Source organism: Alligator mississippiensis, chromosome 4 (genome assembly GCF_030867095.1).
Source record: "Alligator mississippiensis isolate rAllMis1 chromosome 4, rAllMis1, whole genome shotgun sequence".
NCBI lineage: Eukaryota > Metazoa > Chordata > Crocodylia > Alligatoridae > Alligator > Alligator mississippiensis.
The window spans coordinates 17,605,578-17,629,338 of NC_081827.1; the positions used below are offsets into that span (position 1 = coordinate 17,605,578).

General features: G+C 40.6%; 1 protein-coding gene across 2 annotated transcripts in view; it reads left to right on the forward strand.

Annotated features, from left to right (window-relative positions):
- Positions 1 to 23,761, forward strand: part of SEMA3A (semaphorin 3A) — a 464,022-nt gene that overhangs the window by 73,945 nt on the left and 366,316 nt on the right. For both annotated transcript variants that reach the window (XM_059725813.1, XM_059725814.1), the window contains one exon: positions 447 to 583. The gene's annotated coding sequence lies outside the window, so the exon portion shown is untranslated. The remainder of the gene's footprint in view (positions 1 to 446; positions 584 to 23,761) is intronic.

Sequence of the window (23,761 nt, forward strand, 5' to 3'; positions counted from 1 at the left end):
CAATGTGCCCCCCCACCCCTTTCCTCCCTCCAAGACCCTCCCCCACACTTACCTTCTAAGCAGTGTGTGTGTGTGTGTGTGTGTGTGTGTGTGTGTGTGTGTTTCTGTCTGTCTGTGTCCCTGTATGTCTGTGTGCATCTCTCTGCCCCTCACTCCCAAGCGACAGCCCTCCCAGCCCTGCTGCTGCCTCTCACTCCTGACCCACAGTATCCCACATCCTGCCAGGGTATGTGGGAACCCCCCCACCCGGGCTCCAAACCCCACCCCACAGCCCCCACTACCTTCACAAATTCCACCCCTCCACACACACACCCCACAGCCACCCCCCAGCCATACAAAATACCTGCGTTGTGTGTGTGTATGTATTTGGAAAAATCTATTGCTGCTAAATATATATATATATATATATAATATATTTGTTATTTGGTGTTGGTGTTTTTTGGCAGGTAGATGTTCATGGCAGGATGCTGATGGTTCATTTTTACTGAGTGATTTATCAAGGTATCAATACAAAGGGAAAAAATCTTGAGATCCTTACTCTGTTCTGCTCCTCGTCTCAGACTAAACTCTCACTGAATACAGAGTAAGTATTTCCGTGTTTGACTGAAAGCATATCTATGAACTTTATGTTAATCCCTCCTATAGAGTATTTCCCTGATTACCTAGGTACTTAAGAATGTGAGTAGTCTTATTGACTTCAATTTAATCCCATTGACTTCAATTTATTCCTGGCCTTAAATTAAGCATTTCAATAGGGCTCCTCACTTACTTAAGGTTAGACAAGTATTTAAGTATCTCCCTGAACCAGCACCTAATTCTGCACTTATTATTTTAATTAGAGAGTTCATTACATTTTTAGCCCATAAAAATTCTTCCAACCTGACAGCCAGCATCTCTTTCAGAGATTTAGTTATAATTATCATTTCTTTTCTCCACTTTCTAATCAAGACAATTAGTGTCATCACTTTGAAATCATCTTCAGAAACTTGTTGGGCTAAACTCAGTTAACTATCATCACAGTGGCAGTTGCTCACAAGCTGTTGTCATAGGTTTGAGAGTTGTGGTTTCACACATCACAGAAAAACTTTGTTTAAAGAAACTCAAGGAAAACAAAAAAGCCATCACATTTAAATTTATGAATAAATCTCTACCTTTAACTCCTGCCTGGTAAATACAGTAATGGCGGTGGTATGTCCTGGCACAGTGCCCAATTCCTGATAAAACCTATAAAGGACATATGAGACAAAGTCCAGGTAATAATTGCATTATATGCATACTATTTTGTCCAGTCACTTTGTATTGATTTTGATTATTTGTATCTACTGAAGTAAAAATATACCTGCTGATCATAACCATCAATTATCACATAAAATTCTTATTCACATGGCAACTCCGGGCTAAATCCGTAAAGGAACATTAGTGTTAGGTTTTCAGAATATCATGTCCAGATTTTGTTGTCTGAATCCCAGAGCAGAACCCAGACCTGTGAGTTAGACATTTAGGCTCCCAACACAATGCATGGGGAGAGTTAGGTACTTCACATGGAATACATAACGAGTGGTAATCATAGAATCATAGAAAATTAGGGTTGGAAGAGACCTCAAGAGGTCGTCTAGTCCAACCCCCTGCTCAAAGCAGGATCATCCCCAACTAGATCATCCCAACCAAAGCTTTCTCTAGCCGGATCTTAAAAACTTCCAAGGATGGAGCTTCCACCACCTCCCTGAGTAACCTGTTCCAGTGTTTACTACCCTTCTAGTGAGAATTTTTTTCCTAATATCTAACCTAAACTTTCCTTGCTGCAACTTGAGACTGCTGCTCTTTGTTCTGTCATCTACCACCATTGAGAACAGTCTAGTTCCATCCTCTTTCAAACTCCCCTTTGGGTAGTTGAAGGCTGCTATTAAATTCCCACTCAGTCTCCTCATCTCTATACTAAATAATCCCAGTTCCTCAGTCTTTCCTCATAAATCATGTTCCCAGCCCCCTCACCATTTTTGTTGCCTGCTGCTGGACTCTCTACAACTTGTCAACATCCGTTCTGTATTGGGGGGCCCAAAACTGAATGCAGTACTCCAGACGTTGTCTTACCAGTGCTGAATAGAAAGGAACAATAATTTCCCTTGTCCTGCTGGCAACACACCTACCAGTGCAGCCAAAATATGCTGTTAGCCTTCTTGACAAGAAGGGCACACTGCTGGCTCATATTCAGCTTATTGGCCAATGTAACCCCCAGGCCTTTTTCTACAAAGCTGCTGCCCAGTCAGTCAGCCCCCAGCCTGTACTGGTGCATGGGGTTGTTCTGTCCTAAGTTCAGGACTTTGCACTTGTCCTTGTTGAACCTCATGAGATTCCTTTTGGCCCAATCCTCCAATTTGTCTAGGTCACTCTGAATCCTAGCCCTACCCTCCAGCATATCTACTACTCCCCCCCAGCTTGGTGTCATCTGCAAACTTGCTGAGGGTGCTCTCTGTGCCATCTTCCAGGTCACTGATGAAAACCTTGAAAAAAAAAAAACCAGTCCCAGCATGGAGCCCTGGGGCACTCCACTTGATACCAGCTGCCAACTAGACATCGAGCCATTGATTACTACTCTCTGAGTCAAAGCTCCAGCCAGTTTTCTGTCCACCTTACAGTCCATTCATTTAGCCCATACTTCCTTAGCTTGCCTGCGGGAATGTTAGTTGCTTCCTAAGCAAGTCCTTAGGGGATGATGGAGGGGGAGCTGCTAATAGTTTTCATATATAGAAAGGGTTGTTATAAATGGAGTGGTACAACACTGAAGTATCTAACTGCATTGCATGGAAGTGTACCTACATCCACTTGAGCTTCACAGTCCAGAACTCTCTCCTGGAATTAAATACCTTGCATGTCTCTGTTAAAAATTAGGGAAGGTCACTCCTTTCTTTTACATGACAGGTGGAGTGAGTGATAGGGATGTTGCCATTACAAAATAACTTAGTCATTAGATTACTCAGCCAGGATGTGGAAGACTTGAGTTCAGTCCCTCATGCTCAAATCTACATCTTCTATCTCCCAGGAAAGTGCTTTATCAGGATACTTAAGACAGAGGAACTGATTCTTCCACATTATTCAGCACCTTTGAGGCCTTCTCTGGAGTACTGTGTCTAATTCTGGGCACCATTCTTTAAGAGAGATGAATATTGGAAAGAGTACAGTGAAGAGCAAAACAAAAGTGGTTGAAAGTTTAGAAAACATGAGATCCAAAGAAAGATTGGAAGAACATAAATACTTAGTCTAGAGAAGAGAAGATTGAGGGGGAGCTGCTAATAATTTTCATATATAGAAAGGGTTGTTATAAATGAAGTAGTACAACAATACTTTCTGTCCACAAGTGACAGGACCAGAAGTAATTGTCTTAAACAGCAAAAAGGGAAATTTTAGTTTGAATATTAGGAAAAAATATATCTATGAGGGTGCTTCAGCACTGGAACAGATTACCTAGATTTACCCAGATTATCTCCATCATTGGAAGCTTTTTGGAGCAAGCCACAAAACATTTAACAGGGTTAGCTTAGTTAGGGATGATCCTGTCTTGAGCAGAGGGTTGGACTAGATGACATCTCTGAGCCCCTTCCTACTCTTTGTTTTCTATCATTCTATTTCTGTGATTCCATGATGAGTGTTGCACATTTTATTATTTATTTGCTATTCATTAGTTTTTATTCAGAATTTGAGGCTGCATTGTGGGAGATGATGATAAAGAAAATACTGAAAAAATGACTTGCCGTTTATTTCAGTGAGATCAGAATTTGAACTAGCTTTTCAGAAAGTGTTAATTTCTTGATGGGAAGAGAGAGTAAAAAGTGTGTGTGTGTGTGTGTGTGTGTGTGTGTGTGTGTGTGTGTAGGAGAGTTAATGAATAGTTGGTTAAAAAAAAAAAACACACCTCCTTGAAATTAGGTGTAAATTCTATACTTATTACAATCATTGGGTATTTTGCCATTGACGTGTATAATATTGGGACTTAACTCCTTTCAGTGAAAACACAGACAAGAACCAGGCCTAATGACAAAAAGACTTCCTCCTGTGCAGCCAAATAAGGAAGATGTGTGACTAATGCCTTTTCTATGCTTAAAAAGAAACCTGAAAAATTAAGTTCAGGGCAAAATTTCCTACTATGTTAGTGAAGCTCCTAGTTTGTTTGTGAGTTTTTCAAATTTGTTCCTGGCTTTGATTTTCAGTGGATTCATTTTCAGCAGTTTGAAAACAGCCTTGTTCATGCTGGCAAAATAATAATGATAATAAAAAGAATGTGGGTCTTTCACTGGAATGAAATGCACTTTCCATCTTCCAAAACCTGCCTGTTGACAGAGCAGAAAAATGCAAAAAATGTGAGACGAACAAGCCATATGTTTTGCTTTTCATGCATCTGGCAAAAATGTGATTTCTTTTGCCATGTTTCTCTAGCATTGAGAATTTATTCTACAAAACTTGACATTCACATGTTTCCCCTCTATCATTTCCCTCCTCATCTCTCCAGCTAACCCTACTATTCTCCCCATCATTCATGATTCCTCTCTTGTCTCATTTGTCATCAAATACTGTTACTTCTTCATTTATGAGGTTTCTAAAATTGTAGGAGACACTTTAACAGAAAAAGACATGTCCAGATCCAGTGGCTGAAAGTTGTAACTAGATAAAGGCAGAGTAGAAAGAAGAGGGTAACAGCTACTGGAAACACCTATGTAGGGATCTGGTAGACTTGCCATCACTTGGACTATTTAAACTAAAACTGATTATCTTAAAACATATGCTAGCTCAAAAGGTATGGGCTGAAAAGGTCAGGTCTTTGACTTGTTTTATGCAGGGGCTCAAACTAGATGATACTAATCTCCCTCGTAGCCTTAAAAGTGTGAATTTCTGGTGCGTCATCTATCACGTTCTCCATCTCTAGTACTGCTGCTAGTACCTTAAGCCATCTCTCACTTTTTCCTTCTAGCCTTCTTGCAGTTTGCATCTCTATCCCACAATCCATCCAAAATGCCACCTCTTAAATCACTTTATGCTTAGTTAATATGTTCAGTTACATATTAAAATCCCCCTCATTAGTTTCTTCTTTACATTCATCAGATATCAAGTTCAATTTACTTCTCCCAGTCCTGAAAGCTGAGTCGAGCTGAATTTCTCCTTTCACTTTCTGCTACTTCTGTTCCATGTACACCTCTCATCTATCTCCTTTCTTCTCAGATTGTATCCACATTTGCTGTCATGCTATTTTCCCTGTTGCTCTTTATGCTTCAAGAATTGTTCAGATGGCATCTTGTTTCATTGACATCTCCCTTAAAACAGTTTGCTTCCTTGATACATTTCAGTGAAAATACAGAAAAAAAGAAATGATACAGGGAAATCACTCTTAAGTAAATCTCCTTATTCTTTTGAGATTTTTTTTTTTTTGATTACTCAGGATAACATGGGCTCAATTGGGATTTAAAATGATTATTAATCATAGGCATAGCAAACTGTTCTTTGGATTCGATTACTGCTCAGTTTTCGTGGTTTTCCATGGTGATGCTGATCTGCCCCTACATAAAACACTATGATTTTGTTCGGTCTTACGTGTTATAGACTGAATCCTGAAAACACTTAAGCACACACTTAACTTTTAACAGATTAGTGATTCCACCTCTCTACCTTATTCTCCCACTTCAGTGGGACACTGTCGGGGAATAAGGTAAGCACATTTGTAACTGTGTACAAGACTGGGACCTAAATCCATATGCTAATATGTTCTGAAATGATTCCTTCTTTCTTTCAAGCTCCCTTGGGTGCTTTATTGAAAAATTAACTAAAACAATATTTTCAAAATGGACATTTCCCAAATATACCATAAAAATCCCCAGACAGTGCAACAAAAAGAAAAACAAAACAAAACTATTCTTGTTGAATAAAATGACACCACATGTGAAGGCTGAAGGCACGCAGGGAGTGTTTCCAGCACCTCCATGTGCAATGTGCTAATCCATGTCATGAGTAAGCAGTCTGTACTTTTGAAGAATTGGAATGCAAAAAGCAACAAAATTGACTAACTTTGCCATTTGGTAGAATCTGAGGGTACTAAGTTCCAAAGCAGAAAACCATTTTTTTTCCATACGATTTCAGAAAGTAGACACTAGGGAAACAGTTTTATACACAGCCAAAGTAAATTGGCTTATGTCCATAGATTTCAAAAGAGCGATGTCAGTTTACGCCCGCTGAAGATGTGGTCCATCACTAATATGGAAATGCAGACATAAGTTTGGAACGTACTTGACGAGCTTACTCATGCTGGTTGTCTGATTAAAATCATGTTGTGTGTAAAATTTAAAATAGCATGCTAATATATCAAAAACCTTCATCTTTTGAATATCCAAAGTCCTTCTTAACACTTTTGTTGGGTCACAGGGAGTTTGGGGTATCTAAAGACAGATCGGACCTAAAAACCAGTCTTTTAGCATTCATTATCAATCCTCAAGCATGAAGTTGCTGATTGCTATAGGATAACGGACAGCCCAAGCTTAATATCACTTACACACACTAACTCTACTCACTTGATCAGCCTCGCTGGAATTTTCTGTTCCACTGGTGCCCAATCCTGTACGCCTTCCTAATGCAGAACAAAAAAGGGAGCATGATCCAGACAGCGCTGCACCCGAGTGAGACTGAGTGTTTTCTCCTCAACTGTTTGGGGACCTTGGGAAGGCACTTGGACAGAAAGGGGCTTTTCACTGACATGTAGGCTGGGTAACAAGACAATTCTAATCTCAGGCAGTTAAGACTTTACATTGTATTGTAAGGGTAAAATCCTTTTGGTCTGTGATCTCATTCTCTCAACTAAATTAAAGACCTGTCTTTATATTCAGCTTCTTCTCATATGAATGTCTGTGCCAGAGTTTCTAAGTTTTGGTTCTTTGTTTTTAATGTTTCTGCCTTGCTCATTGTCATTAACAATGCTAATAACTGTACTAATAAATATTTAATTAATTTTGTAAGAATATTAAAACAGGGACTCTAGGGACCTATCAAAGGATGCTACTCAAAAATGGGAACAATTTGTTCTGAGTATTGTACAGAGAAACGACATAAAGGGGACTTCTGGCTCTCCGGTTTGTGTGTGTGATGCATTGAGTTGTGTTTGTGATTCACAGGTTGCAATGTAAAATGGAGGGCATTTGGTTTTCCCAGGCTTTTAGGCCTTGCTAGTTGCCACATAGGGCCAGGAAGGATTTTTTTTCCACTCATGATGCCAAAGGTATCACAGGCTTTTTTTTTTTCTTTTCTTTTCTTTTCTTTGTTGGCCTTCCCCAGAAGCACTGGGAGGTGGCTGCAGCCAAAGCTGGAGATTTTGATGTTCTTCCTGGGACTTAAACCTGGAGGTTCAGTGCTAGAGGGTCCTGATCCTCTGCTCAAACCAGTCACCACATTTGGGTTTGGGAAGAAATTTTACTCTACCTCAGATTAGCATGGACTGAGAGAAGGAAGGAAGAGGGTTTGCCTTCTTTTGTAGCAGGGGATATGGTCCTTTTCCTTGGATCTCTCTTAAGAAACTACTTCCTATCTTTGAAGTGGCAAGACACTAACAGCGCCTTCATCCGTGTGCTTTACGTGTGGCAAGTGAGCGTGTTCTTGATGTTTTCAGGCATTATGTATAATAGTTTTGTAAGAGGATTGTTTGTTCTGTTATTTAGAGTAGGCTAGACAGATACTTGTATAGGATAGTGTAGATCTCAAATGCAACATTAGACTGGATGGCCTCCTTTGGTCCTTTACAGCCTAGATAATTATGATTCTGTGGTGTCATGATTTTATGATAGTGCATTTATATGTGAATGAATATTATAGTGTGGCCATCTGGTTTGAAATACAGAAATAATTTCACAGAATATCACGAGTCTATGCTGTTGTTGTTTTTTAGTGCTCTCTTTGATTTTATACATAAATAGGTTTGGTTTCTTTTCCCTTTCAGAGCAGTAGAGAATAACCTGGTGAGGGAAGAAAATACTTGCACTTGAGTCATTAATTCACATCTGCATCTAGTCCTGGAGAGTGCTTGGGTGCATACATGTGCTTAGTCTTGTTTTGATTAAGATTAGGTTGGAAAACCGATGTTCAGCCATAGTAGTGCTACAGGAAAATGAGAACGATATTTCCACCCAGCAGCAATATATTCTGAAAGCCAGGTGGCTAAAAGCTTTGTTAAACATGAGTGTGCACTGTCTTTAGTTCTGGATTTGTTGGTATTTAAGTATAATTACAGTTGACCACTAATGTAGGGCAATCTCCTTTTGCTCTTTACTAAGTACCTGCTTTAGCAGTTGCATAGATTGTAAATTGGCACATTGCTATAATACCTGGTACTTTTTATCACTACTTGCTGTGTGGGGTTAGAGCACTGAAAACATTTAAATGGTGGTTGTTGTAGCGTGGTGAATCTGGTGCCCATATATTCAATGGCAACTTCAAGCATATCATTCTCATTTTTCTGCAGCTTGCAAAGATATTTACATTTTCAGACTTTTACAATATATTCCAAATGGATCACATCCATATGCTTAAAATAGTTGAATGTTGCATTCAGGGCACTTTTCTGGGAAGCTGGTATTCAAAGGTCTTTCAAAATAAATGTAGACTTCTGAAAGATGATGTGATGAGTATGGTTAGGGATATTGAACTGTATCCTAAAATGTGGATTTATGCTTTAGATTTCTGAAATGGCATGTTAAAATATTGGACGTATAAAGCTTCTTCGCACTCCCCAATAGGCAAATACAATCCCAAGACTAGTAACTGTGTGCTCTTGAGGCTGAATGGATCTACCTAATGGGGATAACATCCAAAAATGATTCCTTTAGGTGGCATTATTCATTGAATTGGCAATTAAAGTAGGGTGACCATAATAATTTTAGGGAAATCTGGATCAAAGTAAGGAAATATGGGATGGGGTCAAGTACACATACACATGCACACATACACAAAAACACATATACATACACATGTACACCCACGGTGCCGCCACATCCCTCTCCATGCAAATGCACACATGCACACACAGAGCTCCAACCCCTTGGTTCCCAGGAGCCCTGAGGGTGGAGCAGGGCCAGGAGGACACTGGAAGCCTGCAGCAGGCTCCATCCCCCATGTGCAGAGGCTGGACCTGGCTAGAGGTGGTCCCTATGCAGTACCCCATGGGCTCTGCCAGCCTGCGCTAGGCAGCCACCTTGTGCCTCCGCCCAACTTCTGGCAGCCTCCTGGGGCTACCATGTGCAACCTGGGCCTTGGCACCGGCTTCAGCAGCAGGGCATGAGGCTACCGGCAGTAGGGGGAGGTAGTGTATGGCCACGTAGCATAGGCTGGTGGAACTTGGCGTGCTGCCACTCCCAGCGGGGTCTAGCCATGAGAAATGGAGCCTAGCTATGGGCCTCTGCACTGTCCCCTTTTGCCCCATCCCATTCTGCCATCCCAGCTCATCCTACGCAGGTGCCCAACCCCAGCTCTGGCCCCAGTGCCCTCCTCGGCACACTGTGCCTTGGCTGATCCCCACCCTAGGCAGGAAAAGTAGTACTCAGCACATGCCAGCCCTTGCCTTCATCCTGCTCATGAGGAGCCAGGCCAGGCATGTGCGGGCAGGTTGGTGCAAATCAAGGACTGTTGCTTCAATTGCCACCAACCGGCCAGGATGCTGGAACAGCCTATAAAATCCAGGACTGTCCCAGCGGAACTGGGACATATGGTCACCCTAAATAAACTCAATCTGAGGAAGAAGGAAGACATCACAGCTTGGTCCTTGAACAAAGACTATTGGGTATACGATAATCCGAAGTTAGAGATATAGTAGAGAGGGTTGTTTGTCTGGGTTTTGTGCGTGAGAGAGAGAGAACTCAGCTTCTTTGAAAAAAGGGCTAACACTAGCCCTCTTTGAGGGCTTTCGAGTCTACATTTGAAAACTATTTTGGGGTAACTTGAGATATTTAGCAAGTAAATATCCATCTATACACAAAAGGTTTTTCTTCTGAATGACCAGGAATCTCAACCCATTTTCACAGACTACTTAGAGAGCGACTTTATTGACATTTAGAATGAGCTTTTCCACCAAATTGTAGGCATGAACACTTTTTGCCCCCTTACAGGCCAGGCAGGACTACATCTCTTGTAGTCCTCACAGAGTTATCACATAATAGCTTACTGCATGACAGTGTCTTGTACTACCTACAGGTCTGGGGTTACTTACCATGACTATATGTTGCCTCCCAATATAAAGTCTGGCACATAGCCAGCTGGTATACTTTGATTCTAACACACATCAGGTTCATGCACCTGGAGTTGCATGCTGATTGTATAGCAGTTGTGTACAACAACCACACCCACACATCTGCATGCTCCCATGCCAACCACTGTCCTGAACATTAAGCCCCCGAGGGGAGGAAACAACAGAAAAGACTAGCTAGATCCCAAGAACTTATCGTCTTCCTAAAAGAACATAAGTTGGTTCTTTTCTTCTTCTAACTCAAGGGAGAGGACCACAAGAAGACCATCTTTATTAAAAAGTCTCTTGTGTTTTTTTCAGATTCCACAAAGCATTTAATCTCTTTGACATGAAACCCGGGCTGTTTAACTTCACCTGGGTGTCATCTACAGTGTGGAGCTCTTGCTGGCCTAAACTTTCCTTGGCAGACAGCAGCCTCTGCAAGGAAGTTGCTAGAGCACAGCACCACATTTTCACCTATTCTGGTAGGGTGCAAAGTGCACTTCAGAAGGGTACAGGTGCTGAAAACTGCAGCCGATGCCACATGGTACAGTCGTCTATCTCTGTGCGCCTTCTGCTAGTGACCAGTCCTGGAGTGGTGATGTTACTCAGAAGGAAGAGGGCTTCTGCCACCACAGAGCAGCTTGGCATGTGGATGCAGGAAGCTTGTCTGAAGAGCTGTGTAGTATAGACTGGGACATAAGTTCTGGAAATTGCACGTGCAGCTAGGTTTCTCGCTGTTCTAAAAAAATCCTTCTGAGCCATTTGCTTTACACTTCTCTGTCCTAATGTGTTTGTTATTTCAGATTCAGACCGGGCACGTCTATATGTGCCCTTGACTGCACAGTACCTCCTGGCACTGCACTGTCCTAGTGGCGCATGGGTTGTTTTCAACCCGACTGCAGAGTAGCAATGAGCAATCAGTGGGCACTAACTGTGATATCGCCGCAATAAGCTACTGCACAGTAGTGGTGGCATCACGGTTAGTGCCCACTGATGCTACATCACCATAGCAATGAGTCATGTCACTGTAGCTCGTCACTACAGCGATGTAGCATCTTATGTAGATATGTCCACTGATGAGGATTTTTCCACTTTTTTTCTGGTGGGAAAGGAAGAGTTAAGAGACAACCCAGAAGGGCAGTTTGGTATATGCAGTTCTTAAATTAAGCAAGACTGGCTATATGTCTTGTAGTACAAGTAAGATTCAAATAGAAGCAACTTTGTTTTCAAGATATTCACTGATGTCATGTGTCTCAATTTCCTGGCCATTCAACTCAAGACATTAAGGGGTCTTAAGCTGGGCACCAAGAGTCAGAAACCATGCTTGAAGATTCTCGCCTCAGCAATGGTGTGATAATGTTCCTGGGCTTAGAAATGAGGATACTTATTCTCATACATTTTTTGAAAATACTTTAACTTTTTTATGAATATAAGCAATGCATCTGATTAGTTTGAATTCTTAGTATAAAAGAGTGGTAAGATCAGATCCCTTTTGTATGTGAATATACAATGATTTTGGTATGCCTCACCAACATTCAAAATAGCTCAATGCTCAATCATGTATAGCATGAAGTAAATTGCATGAGGCCATTTTTTATTCAATTAAGTATTTAAGTAGAGCAAACTGAAAAAATCTGGGTAGTTTTATTAGCATGATATAACTTGAAATTAATTAATGACCTAGCCAATCTTAAATTACCAGCTATAAATTGTTACTTGGATGTGTGCCCCACAGGCTGATGAATATCATCTCACTCTTTTCTTATATTCCTCTGTCTATTCCTCCAGTGTGTTTGTTATCTCCTATTTTACACTTAGACTAAAAGCTCTATGGGAATGAACTCATTGTTTTTGTTGTTCATTGCATGTACAGTACCAAGCACAATGGAATACTTTTCTTTGGCTAGGGTTGTAAGTATTGTGCAGGTAATACAAGTAACTAATTAAGCATAACTAGCATCCCAGCAGTCTTTATATACAGGTCTGATAGCAAATGCAAGAAATAGGAAGAGAAAAATAAACTCCTTAACCATATGAACAGCACCTTGTTCTCATTAAAATGCATGTTGCATAGGTCTTTATTTTACAATGATTTGGTTTTACTTCAAGGAATCCAATTTACATTCACTTAATTGGCTTCCAGTAAATCACTAGTTATAATTAGAAAGCACTTTTCAGAAACTCTTCTGTTTAAAATCACTTCAGGTTGATAGGTGGGTCCAGGCATTGCTTTGTGCTGTAGTGTGAGAGCGTGATCTAGGTTCAAAAGCATCAAGATGCTAGACAAGGTTCTTTGGGTGAATCTGATATCTTTTATTAGACCAACTTAAATAGCTGGAAAAAAATTTAAAGCAAGCTTTCAGGTTTAAAAAAACCCTTCTTCAGGCTGAGGAAGTTTTTGCAGTTGGTGTGTGCTCTTCCTGGATGGAGTATATAGTAAAGAAACCAGAAGCTGGGCAGGTATGCATGCAAGACAGGCAGTCAGTGAAGATGTAAATTGAGGAGTGGGTGGGTGAGAGATAGGCTGGGGGGGGGACAAGAGGGATGAATGTAGCAGTTAAACAGTGGAGAGGTACCTGGGGAGTCAGATGTCAGGCAGGTTATAATGTGTCATAAATCCAATATCTATATTTAGCCCATGATTTTTAGTATCTAGGAGGTTGATGAAGTGAAGTTCATAGGCTCGTCTCTGAGAAGTGTTTTGTAACTTTGCTTAGTGCTTAGGGTCAGCGAAGAATACCAATGTTAATAAAGTGAAATAACTCAGTGCAGAGCAAAGAAGCAATAGAGGCCATCATTATGGCCTGAATACTACCTAGGTCTGCTGCACAGTCAAAAAAAGATTAAGAAAAACCTCTTTAAAGTGCCCTATTACAGACACCTGCTCTATGCACAGGTTTTGTACCAGCATAAGTATTTCAGTTGGGAGTGAAATGGCTTTACTGAAATAGTTATACTAGTTTCAGTTTTTCTGGCGTAGAGATGTATTATACCAGTTTTATTCCCTTACCTTTGTGAGAATAAGCTGTACTGGTATTAGTACTTTAATACTAGCATAAACATTTATGGAACGAGGATTGCAGCAGGGAAAGGAAGAATCATTTTGATTCTACTAGTTTACTTTCACCACAATATTTTTATATGTAGAAAAGCCTATAAATAGGAAGATGCTGTACTTGCAGGCTAATTGAAACCTTTTTCCCATTCTGCATTTTATTACTTCCAGTTTAAAAAGGATTCAGAAACAGTGCAAGGATCCCTGTATTGACATGGAGCTTCAGTCCACCTAGTGACTGCAGTTTCCTGAGAACACTAATGGTTGATTACAATAGAATTGAGCCATTTATCTTATTTTGCCTTAAATTTAACTATTTGTGCACAGTAAATCAAACTTTCTTCCCTAACCTCATGCACTATTTAATGGTTTCACCATCCTAACTTGGTCATATCTGACTACCCTACTAACTATATAGTAATCACTAGGATTAATTGTTTAGTAAGAAACTATTCATTATGAGGAGGGGGTGAGTAAAGAGAGGTTGCACAAAGGGGAAGGCAGTGATATTCCTGCCAGGGAACGGGAGGTGGAGGGGTAGACCTCCTCCACCCTAAATATTGACTTTGCTTCATTTTCATTGGGGCAGATTATGGGTCCGGGGAGAGGTAAGATATCCAAATAGAGCAAAATCTGTGAAGGCAAGATCTTTGGTAGCGGGTGGCTATATTGATCACTATGCCCCTTGCTCTGAAGTAGCATCTGTGACCCAGCTGCATAACCAGCTAGTCTGGCTGGAACTGTGGACTCCATATCACTGCCCATTGAATTTTCAATGGAGCAAAGCCATTTAGCACGGGCTTTGCACCTTCCATAACATTTCAACCCCAAACCTCAGCAAATTTTGCATTTGCAACTGACTGACTGCCTTCTGGGCTTCAGAATTTAATAAAAAATGGATACGGTCTCAAACTTTTCAAGATGAAAAAATAAGGGCTGGATGCATTGGCAGCATCCCTGGAAGTTCTGTAATGCTAGTACAATTAGATATAGTTTTGACTTTTGACTGAAAAACTTATTTTGAGCTATTGTAGTCAAAAGGGGAAAAATTGAAAGAAATAGAGAAGTATGTTCAGATTCTACATTCATTTTCCTGGAACTGATGAAGGAACCTAGTCTCTCTCCAAAAATTACAGAATTGTTAATAGAAATAAGTCATTTTCATTTGGACCACAGCTGTTTTGTTGGACTCCTGCTCTAGGAAATATCAGTTCACTTTGCTGCTTCTTTTGAAAACCTAGTTAAAGGCACTTTTCAACTTTGTTACTTCATAGACTTTTAGATGAAACTAAAAAAGAAACTGTCTTGCTGGCCAGTTGTCATGAAGACCCCATGATACTTTAGGAAGAAAAGCACATTCATTCCAGTGTTCAGTCACTGAAGTTTAGATAGATGAGGTGTCATTCTTCACTTTTTCATTCAGTTTGTTAAGCCGTGTTACTGTTTGCTGTTAAAAAGTTGTTGCCAAAACCAGGAGGGTAGGGAACAAATAAGACGAACAGTATATTCTGAGCAGTCAGTACTGTCAGAGAAAATACTTTTTACTTTCTTGTAGTTTATGAGCAGGTTGTTTACATAATGTAATTTTAAAACCCATTCATAAACATATGGGAGGGAAGGGTAGGTGGGCAAGACTGAAATGGGTCAGGTCTTGAAGGCTTGTATAGGAAAAGCCATTGAACTTTTTTCCATTTAACTATTTTAGGTTACATTTAGATATAGGAATCAGATATGTCTATCTAGTCCAGGCTATCTCGGACATGGGCCAGCATTACATGTCTCAGAGGACATTAAAAAAATCCTATACTAGGTAGATATGGGATAATCTGTCAACTCCCAACCTTGCCTCCCCTGCCTGTCCCAAATGTCATCCTAGTTAGACACAAAGGGTGCCTCTGGACAAGTTGCAAGGCTGCTCCAACATGCTGTAATTACAGCACATCGGAGCAGACTGGATTAATTGAGTCTGCTGGAGCATGGTAATTGCCATGTTCCTGCCAGTCTCCATATCTCATATATCAGCTAACCCGTGCTTCAAAATGGTGGTGGGGGCATTTAACTAAAGCTTGTTGAACGAGCTTTAGTTCAAGTGACCCCACAACTATTTTGAAGTATGGGGACACTAATACATGAGACACTGTGGTGCTTTAATTGAAGTGGCTCCCAAGCGCCACTCTAATTAAAGGGCCCTCCACCGCCACCCTTACAGCCCTTTTAGAAGTGCCCAAAGGCTAGCAAAGTTTGGGGATGATCCATTCAGTATGAGTTTCTGTGAGCAGGGCTTAATTAATGCATAGGCAAAGTAGGCATATGCCTAGGCCCCTACGGGAAGAAGGGGCCCAGTTGTGCTTATTATAATTGAGTGAAAAAAAGTAATATAAAAAATTCATATTCAGCTGGGGCCCATGAGTTTGTTGGCCTCGGAAAGGGTTAGTCCGACCTTGTCTGTGAGGATCAGTGGATGCATCTACACGAGACATTTACTGTGCAGTTGATTAGTTAACTGCACAGTGAACATCTTGGTATCTACATGTGTGCTCCTATTAGGATACACAAAACTAATCAACTATGCAGCTACCCTGCTGTGGCGTGTTTTCCTGTGTAGCAGCACACGTGTAAATGCTGTCCCTGCTTCCTAGGACATGGGGTGCTTCATAGTGGGGGCTGCCTTCTGGCTCAGCACCCTCATGCCTCAGGCAGCCACAGCGCAGCGCGTGGAGCCTGCCTGGAGCAGCCCGGGGCTAGCAGGCTGAACCCCAGGTCTGCTGCCACCCTGGGCTGCTCCAACTGGACTCTGCATGCTATGCACCAATAAACTCTGGACCAATATGCTCCAGAGTTCAAATGGTGCACCTGGGAGCAAAAAGCCTCCAAAGCAACAAATCGCTGTAGTTTATTCATGCGCATTAATCACACATTAGAGACGTGCCCAGTGCGGGTGGAGCTGGGCCCACAAGCAGACTGAAGAAAAATTAGGAAGAGGGAGCACTTTTCTGAAAGGGTAAACACAAAGTTGGCACTATGTTTAGTCTCTGCCACAATTTTCAGCAGAGGAGGTGCATCCATGCTGAATGTAATTAAAACAAAAAGCAGGACTTTCCATTCACTGTTGCTTAGTAACATTTCTATTTCTTTCTTTTAAAAGACCACAAGAAGCTTGTTCCAACAGTATAAACTCAAGATTTAAAAAAATGTGGTTGAAAACCTGCCTATTAAATTTAATATTAAAGCGGCTGGTGAAGAAAAGTTAGTTTTCCTTCATATCATTCTTCACGTTCCAGAATAAATAAGGAAAGATTTGTTTGTGTCAAATGCAAATTCACCCTGGAGCTGGCTTACTGGCTATCACAAAATTGTCATGAACCTGAACAGAAAGCAAATACATGGGTTCGACCCTTTAAGGCAAATAGTGTGGCCTTAACCATGGAGTAAGCAGCAAACTGCCTTAACAGAGATGCATCCCTAATGTCCTGTAGCAGCACTCCTGCAGATTTGTTACTGCATCATTATAAGTCTTCATTTACATTTTAATTATTTATAATATTATTTTAATTAAACAATTTTCACTTAGGACCTGCTGACATTTTTATATGCCTCCTTTCTCACAATATTGTGTCTGGACCATGGGGCTTTGGGACATGTTTTAGTGTGCCAGCATAACATATGTTCCCAATCGGTAAGTGACACATGAAAGGAAAGGAATGTGATTTAATGTTTCAATTTTATTGTTTGCAATTTAACATGTGGAAGCAGAGAAGAAGATACAATCAATAAAGCAATATGAATGGGAAGACCCACAATAAAAGATCTCTCAGAAGATTTGGTTTAATAATTGATTGAATCTTACCAGTCCAATAATTCCTTGCAAAACAAAACAAAACAAAACAAAAAAACAACAACCAAAAACCTTACTTGTTTTGGGACTTGTATTTCTTGTTCACTTGCAAGGCATTAATATACAAGTAATGATGTTGTAAACTTGTGTTTTATTCTCAGTGCCACAGTATCTGAGCACTTGTACAAAGAAATCTGAAACAAAGTCAACAGTGGATTAATTCCATCCTGTTTTTCTCTGAGGAAATTGAAAGTTAAATTCTTCTATTTTGGGGTTTGGGTTTTTTGGGGTTTTTTTTTTTATCTCCGCCTTTCCTTTATACTTCACTTCCCCTTCCCCTTTTCCTTGTGTTTTTTCTCTCCTCTTTTCCCCCATTTTACCTGACTTAATTCTCCCCTCTTTTCCTTCATTTGACCTTACTTTCCCCCTTTACCTTATCTGCTTTGCGGTGATGGGAAAATAAACCTCAAGTGAGTTTTTGAACGTTGTTTTAAAGGCAGTGAGTTTTGGACACTGTACTCTGCTCTAGTCGTGGCCTAGGTATATCCTAACTCTGTCCTGCCTTCTCATTTGAGAAATAACTGACAACTGCAGGATTGGGTTGAATATTAATGTTAGTGGCTAGACAGTGTGAAGATAAGAGTAGAGCTGGTTGAAACATCTTTGTTGGTTTTTTAAACCACAAAAGTACTTTGAGAACTTTAGCTGAAGAAATTAAAAGCGTCTTTCTTCATTAAACAGTTACAAAACTGTTTTATTTTTTTAAATTTCAAATTAGTGAGCTACAGTATTTGGTTTTACTGAAAACTTTTTCATGGCAGGCTGGATTTTTTGAACTTTCAGTGTTTGTTTTAAATTTTTTGTTTGGGTTTATTGCTGTTGCTGTTTTGCTTTTCAATGAAAACTTCAAAACGTTTGGACAACTATTAGCATTTCCTGCAGAAATTGTCATTTTAATTGAAAGGAATTTTTTAATTGAGAAACTGGACTGAAAGAAAAATGGTGATTCGTTTTATAACAGACATAGTGTAAGAGCTATGCCAGCGCTTCAAATAGAACCAGTTGCAGAGGATGTTGCCTTAAGTTTGACTTAAAACAAGAGAATTAAAAAAAAAATAATATTGTATTCCAGCCAAAATCTATAAATAATAGGCTTTTCCTGGCACTGAATATAGTCAAGGACAGTTTTACCATTTACTTCAATAAATCTCAGACCTTTCAAAACTTCTCACAATAGTTCCATTGATTTCAGTGGAAACAGCAGCCTGCAGAACAGAGGGCAGAAATTCCGTAACTGCAGATCGCAAATATTTTTTATTGGCAAACTTACATGTCAGCTCTAATATGGACATGTTGATATCTTCATGGGTAATGAAAAAAGATATTTGAGCCTTATGAAAGATACAGCTTTCTGCAGGAGTTGAGTAGGAGATTGGCAATGGTGAGGTTTTGGACTTGGCTCCACTTTGACTTGCAGTGTAATTTTACATACATCAAGTAGAGCAAAAGTCTCACTCCTGAGTTCTTAAAGTTAAGCTTGAGGCTCCAAATTTTGAAATGCTTGGTCTGCAACCTTTCTGGAAAGGAGGGATAATAATGCCCCCTTCTTTTTCTTTCATTTAGTCTGGTTTTGCTTGAGTATAATTCATTTGATTTCAGTGGAGGTGCTTCTGATTTACAGCGTTGTTTCTTAGAACAGAAGCAAGTCTGCATTACCAATACCTCCCACAGGGATCACAAAACTTAATAATAATTAATCAGTGCTGATAAGTGCTTTTAGATCTTGGGATGAGAGATGCTACAGCATGCAAGTGCAAAGTATTTTATAGTTGCTAAGGGACTGTTGCCTCAATTACGACACTCTTGGAATTCCAGATTATTATCTTTTAAGTATTTTTCAAATCAAACCAGAATTAACATCAGAAAATACAAAGTTGTTACGTATCATATTCAATAGATCTGAAACTAGCTTTGTGCATCTCCTTACCTGGCATGAGTTTATTTACAGCACATAATAAAAGAGACTTTTGAAGAGATCGATAATTCCTAGAGATGTCTGAGACATTGGTTAATATTGGCCATACATATTGGTTAATATTGTTAATTCATAAATTAGTCTTTGATGCAACTCTTGTAGCTTCTTTTATATTGTAAAGGAACAACAATAATTATAAACTAGGAAATTATAGATCAGTCAGCTATCATAATGAAGGATTTCTGTATGCACCTTCAGGTGTGCAATAGAATAAGTCTTGTTTACTTAGTCCATCATTCATTGGACTAAGTGCATCATGAATTGGACTAAGTCCATCATGTGTTGGACTAAGTTCAAGAAGTGATGTAATATTTAACTAATATTCTGGAGGGTTGTTTTTTTTTTTAATTAATTTCTACTTTCTTTGGTAGATTGGAAATGCTCATGCAATATGCTTTGAATTTCAAAATCTGATTTACAAAATTCTGAACCTCTGAACAGAGATATGTTTCCACGGGGGGTCATGGAAAAAAGGGTTAAACAAACTGCTGACCAAAACATTGAGGTAAGCAAGATAAAAGGAAGATTTTGGGGGAAAACAAAGCAGTGATTGGATCATTAGTAAAGCGTTAGACTTTTGAATGCAATGAGACTGGATGTTTTACCAGTGGTCATGGGAATCGTGAATTCTATGGTTTGTTTTATGCTTTTTTAACAAAAATCTCTGGATCTTGGCAGTGTGGCAAGTGGGTGGGTCGATAGGATGTGAACATGTTAATAAATTTCACTGAGATCTACAAAATGAAATCTATGCAACATAGGCTAATAGCAGAAGCTTAGAGGCAGAAGATTGGTGACCCCTGGGATCAGACTAGTGGACTCAGCAAATTGTTTAATCTCCAGGGCTCATGAAGTTCTCTTCATTAATATAAAAATACTGAGCTAAATCCTATTCCGTCTGAGTTGATAAGAATTTTGCCACAGATTTTGATGAGAAGAGAGAAGATTTACATTAGCCCCCATTTAGTGCATGTTAATAAAACAGCACTGCAGCATTTTAATTGTTGTCAATATTGCATTTGAACCACTTTTTTTTACCTTTTGCCAGGTAAATTATTGAAAATGTGAATTTCTCTCACACCACAGGAATAAATTATTTTAAAGCTTTTCTGAGCTATGTTGCTTTACTTTTTCCTTTTTTTTAGCCACTTTCTGCTACTTGGGAGTGAGGTTGAGAGCTTTTTAACTACCACTCAACATTTTCTGCTAACGTAGCTGATTTGCAGGGGCTTGAATGTAATATAGATACTTAAAAGGGCATGCATCAATACAGCCTCTCATGTATTTACCTTCAAAATTACCTACATTCTACAGTGTAGAAAAGGCTACATTGAGGTACTGGCAAGCTAAAGGATGGACCCAATGAAAGACTTGGAGCAAAATTTACATTTTCAAATAAGCTGGACTAAGGTAGAATTTAAACTCCTGATTTTCAAGGTCTGTGCCAAAATGACTTTACTCCAGTGCCTAAAAGTTCTTTAGATACCTACATTCGCTTTGCACCTCTGTTTTGAGCAGGGAAGGTTCATAAGTGCCTAAACTTAAGATGAAACCATCCAGGTTGGCCAGCTCAATAAACAGTTCTCAAATGGCCAAACCATTGGGTTATTCTATAACAGATGAACACAACTTCCTCCTCTTCCTCCAGGTGCATTTTAAAAGAAAAGACTGAAACCTGCTCTCATCTTTCAGTGAACAGATGAAGATTCTGGCCTGTAGATCCCAAGTGGGCAGGAATGACTCCCTGCAGCTCTGTATCAGAAACCTAAGCTCCGTAGCCTGTACTCTTTATTTGCTATTTTGTAGCTATAGGTGGTTTCCTGTTCATGGGTTTTTTCATCTGTATTTCTTCATACCTAATCCTTCCGCTACACTATAGAAGGAGCTTAGGGTTCTGGATCTTACTCTGGGTGTAAGACACCTAAAACTTAGATGCTTAAGTACTTGATTGCATTTATCCAAAGGGACTTGAGAAAGTCACATGGGAAACTTGAGGTATAACAGAGAGTTGAGCAGCTGGTCACCCAAGGTCCAGGCTAATGCCAGAACCACTGCATCATCATTTTTCTACTGGTTGGCTGGTAATCAACAGAGGAAGAAGTATCTACCATCCAAAAAACAAACAAACAAAAAAGCATTCATTCAATAATAATGTATCACTCTGAAAGCCATCCATTTTTTGCATGGCTTCTAAAGGATGAAAAATAAGCATGTTACATACCTGGGCAACATGTAAGCATGTCAGTGTAGGGTCTCTAATAATTGATAAACTTATCAATTATTGTTATAAGCCAGGGCTGTCCAACTGGAAACCTGCAGATAAGGGGTTATTGTGTAGCTCCCAGACTCTCACCTGGCTGCCACCTCACTTTATCTGTTTGGCTGCAACAGCAGGTAGAGTCTCCAGACTGCGCCTCTCCCCCCTCCCCCCCCCCTCCACCTGCTGCTTCCTGCCTTCGCCTCAGGGAGTAGGGCTGAGCAGCAGTATGGGGAGCTAAGGTTGAGTCCAGGGCCGCACCTGGGGGGGATTGATATTGCATGGTTCAGCAGTGGGGGGAGGTTTATGGGGAGGATGGGGCATGCAGGTGTGCATTGCAACGTGTGTAGGGCAGATGGAGGCTGTGCTTGTGTGCCTATTCAGCACGGTGTGTGTGTGGGGGGGGGGGGTGGTGTCTGCATAGTGCACCAGGTGTGTCCTGTATGATCTGCAGCCTGTGCCATGTGCAGCCTCCAGTGGTGCGGCCCTTAGGGTCTTAGAAGTTGGACAGCCCTGTTATAAGCAATCTTTGGACTTGTTAAACTCAGTTATTGACCTGTAACAGGTGTGGCCAATCTGGGACATGCCTACCAGAAGTGGCTTATGAAACATTTAGGTGTGGCACACAGTAAATCAAGGAGGGAACAAGCAGAAGAGCAGCAGATAAGTCAGGGAGCAGAAAGCAGAGCAAATACTCAGGTAGGGGGCATAGGCTAGGGAGCAGAAAGTGGAGCAGCAGGTTGGGCAGAGGACAGGGATCACAGAGGCTCTTTGAGAGGGTGCAGGGGTAATTTTTGGCATGCCTGCCAAGAAAAGGTTGACACCCACTTAACAACTCATGAATCATTTATTAAACAATGTGTTTAAGAATTATTCACTCTATAAACTGTTTATAAATGGAACTGTACTATAAATTGTGACCATCAGAAACATAAAATGTGGAGAGAGAGCTAAACCTGAATTTGACTTTGCCTAGGAAGCTTTTCTTGCACAAGAGGCAACAGAACGGAATGGGGTGAAAAGATGCAAGCTGAACCTGACCTTCAGCACATGGGCTGCTTCAGAAACTTTGGCCATGACCCATAAAGATATTTAGATTTATGTAACATCACTCTGGATGCCAGTGAATGCCTCTTGTGTGGGTGTTCTAAACATATAACACCTATTTGCTTTATGAAGTTTGCTTAGAGTTATGACTTGCAATAGGGTTTTATATTTCATATTCAAATATAAGGCTTGCTGCACCTGGGCAAAAAGAACCCCCAACACACTTACAGGCTGGAATATGACCTTCTCAGCAGCACAGCAGTGGAAAGGGATCTTGGAGTTATAGTTGACTCAAAGATGAACATGAGTCATCAGTGTGATGAAGTGATCAACAGGCTAATTGCACTTCATTGTGCATTAGCAAATGATTGATGAACAGGCCCAGGGAGGTGATGCTTCCCCTCTATGTGACACTGATCGGGGCGCAGTTGGAGTACTGTGTCCAGTTTTGGGCACTGCACTTCAAGAGGGATGCGGAGAATCTTGAGAGGGTCCAAAGGAGGGCCACTCAGAGGCCTGCAGGCAAGGCCCTATGAGGAGAGACTGAGGGACCTAAATCTCTTCAGCCTTTGCATGAGAAGGCTGAGAGGTGATCTTGTGGTTGCCTATAAATCCATCAGGGGAGGGCAGCAGGGAATAGGAGATGCTTTATTTACTAGGGCACCCCCTGAAGTAACTAGGAACAATGGCCACAAATTGACGGAGAGCAGAGTTAGGTTGGACATTAGAAATAATTTGTTCACAATAAGGGTTGCCAGAATCTGGAATGGGCTTCTAAGGGAGGTGGTGCTGTCCCCTACCTTGGGGGTCTTTAAGAGGAGACTGGACAAGCACCTCGCTGGGGTCATCTGACCCCAGCACTCTTTCGTGCCCAGGGCAGGGGGTTGGACTCTGACCTACTGAGGTCACTTCCAACCCTAACATCTATGAATGTATAGAAGATAAGTTCAGCATTCAAGAGTACAGTCCTTGTCATCATACTAAGGTAATGGTAAAATCTGTAGGAAGGGGACAGAACACCCAGGAGCCTCCATGGGATTCTCATCCCAAACCATTCTTCAGTTTCTGAGGGTTGAGTTTCTGCAAAGGTTCTCCACTCATCCTTTCCCTCTAACTTTTTTTGATTTTTGGAGGGAGTGAGGGGGTTTCTTTGCCACAGCTGTGGCAGTGTAGCATAAAGTAGCCTCAGAACTGAACACTGTAGAGTTGTATACACTATCTATACATTGATATAACTAGAGGAAGCAAATCCACCAACCTGTAATTGTGGGTGATGTTAGAAAGGC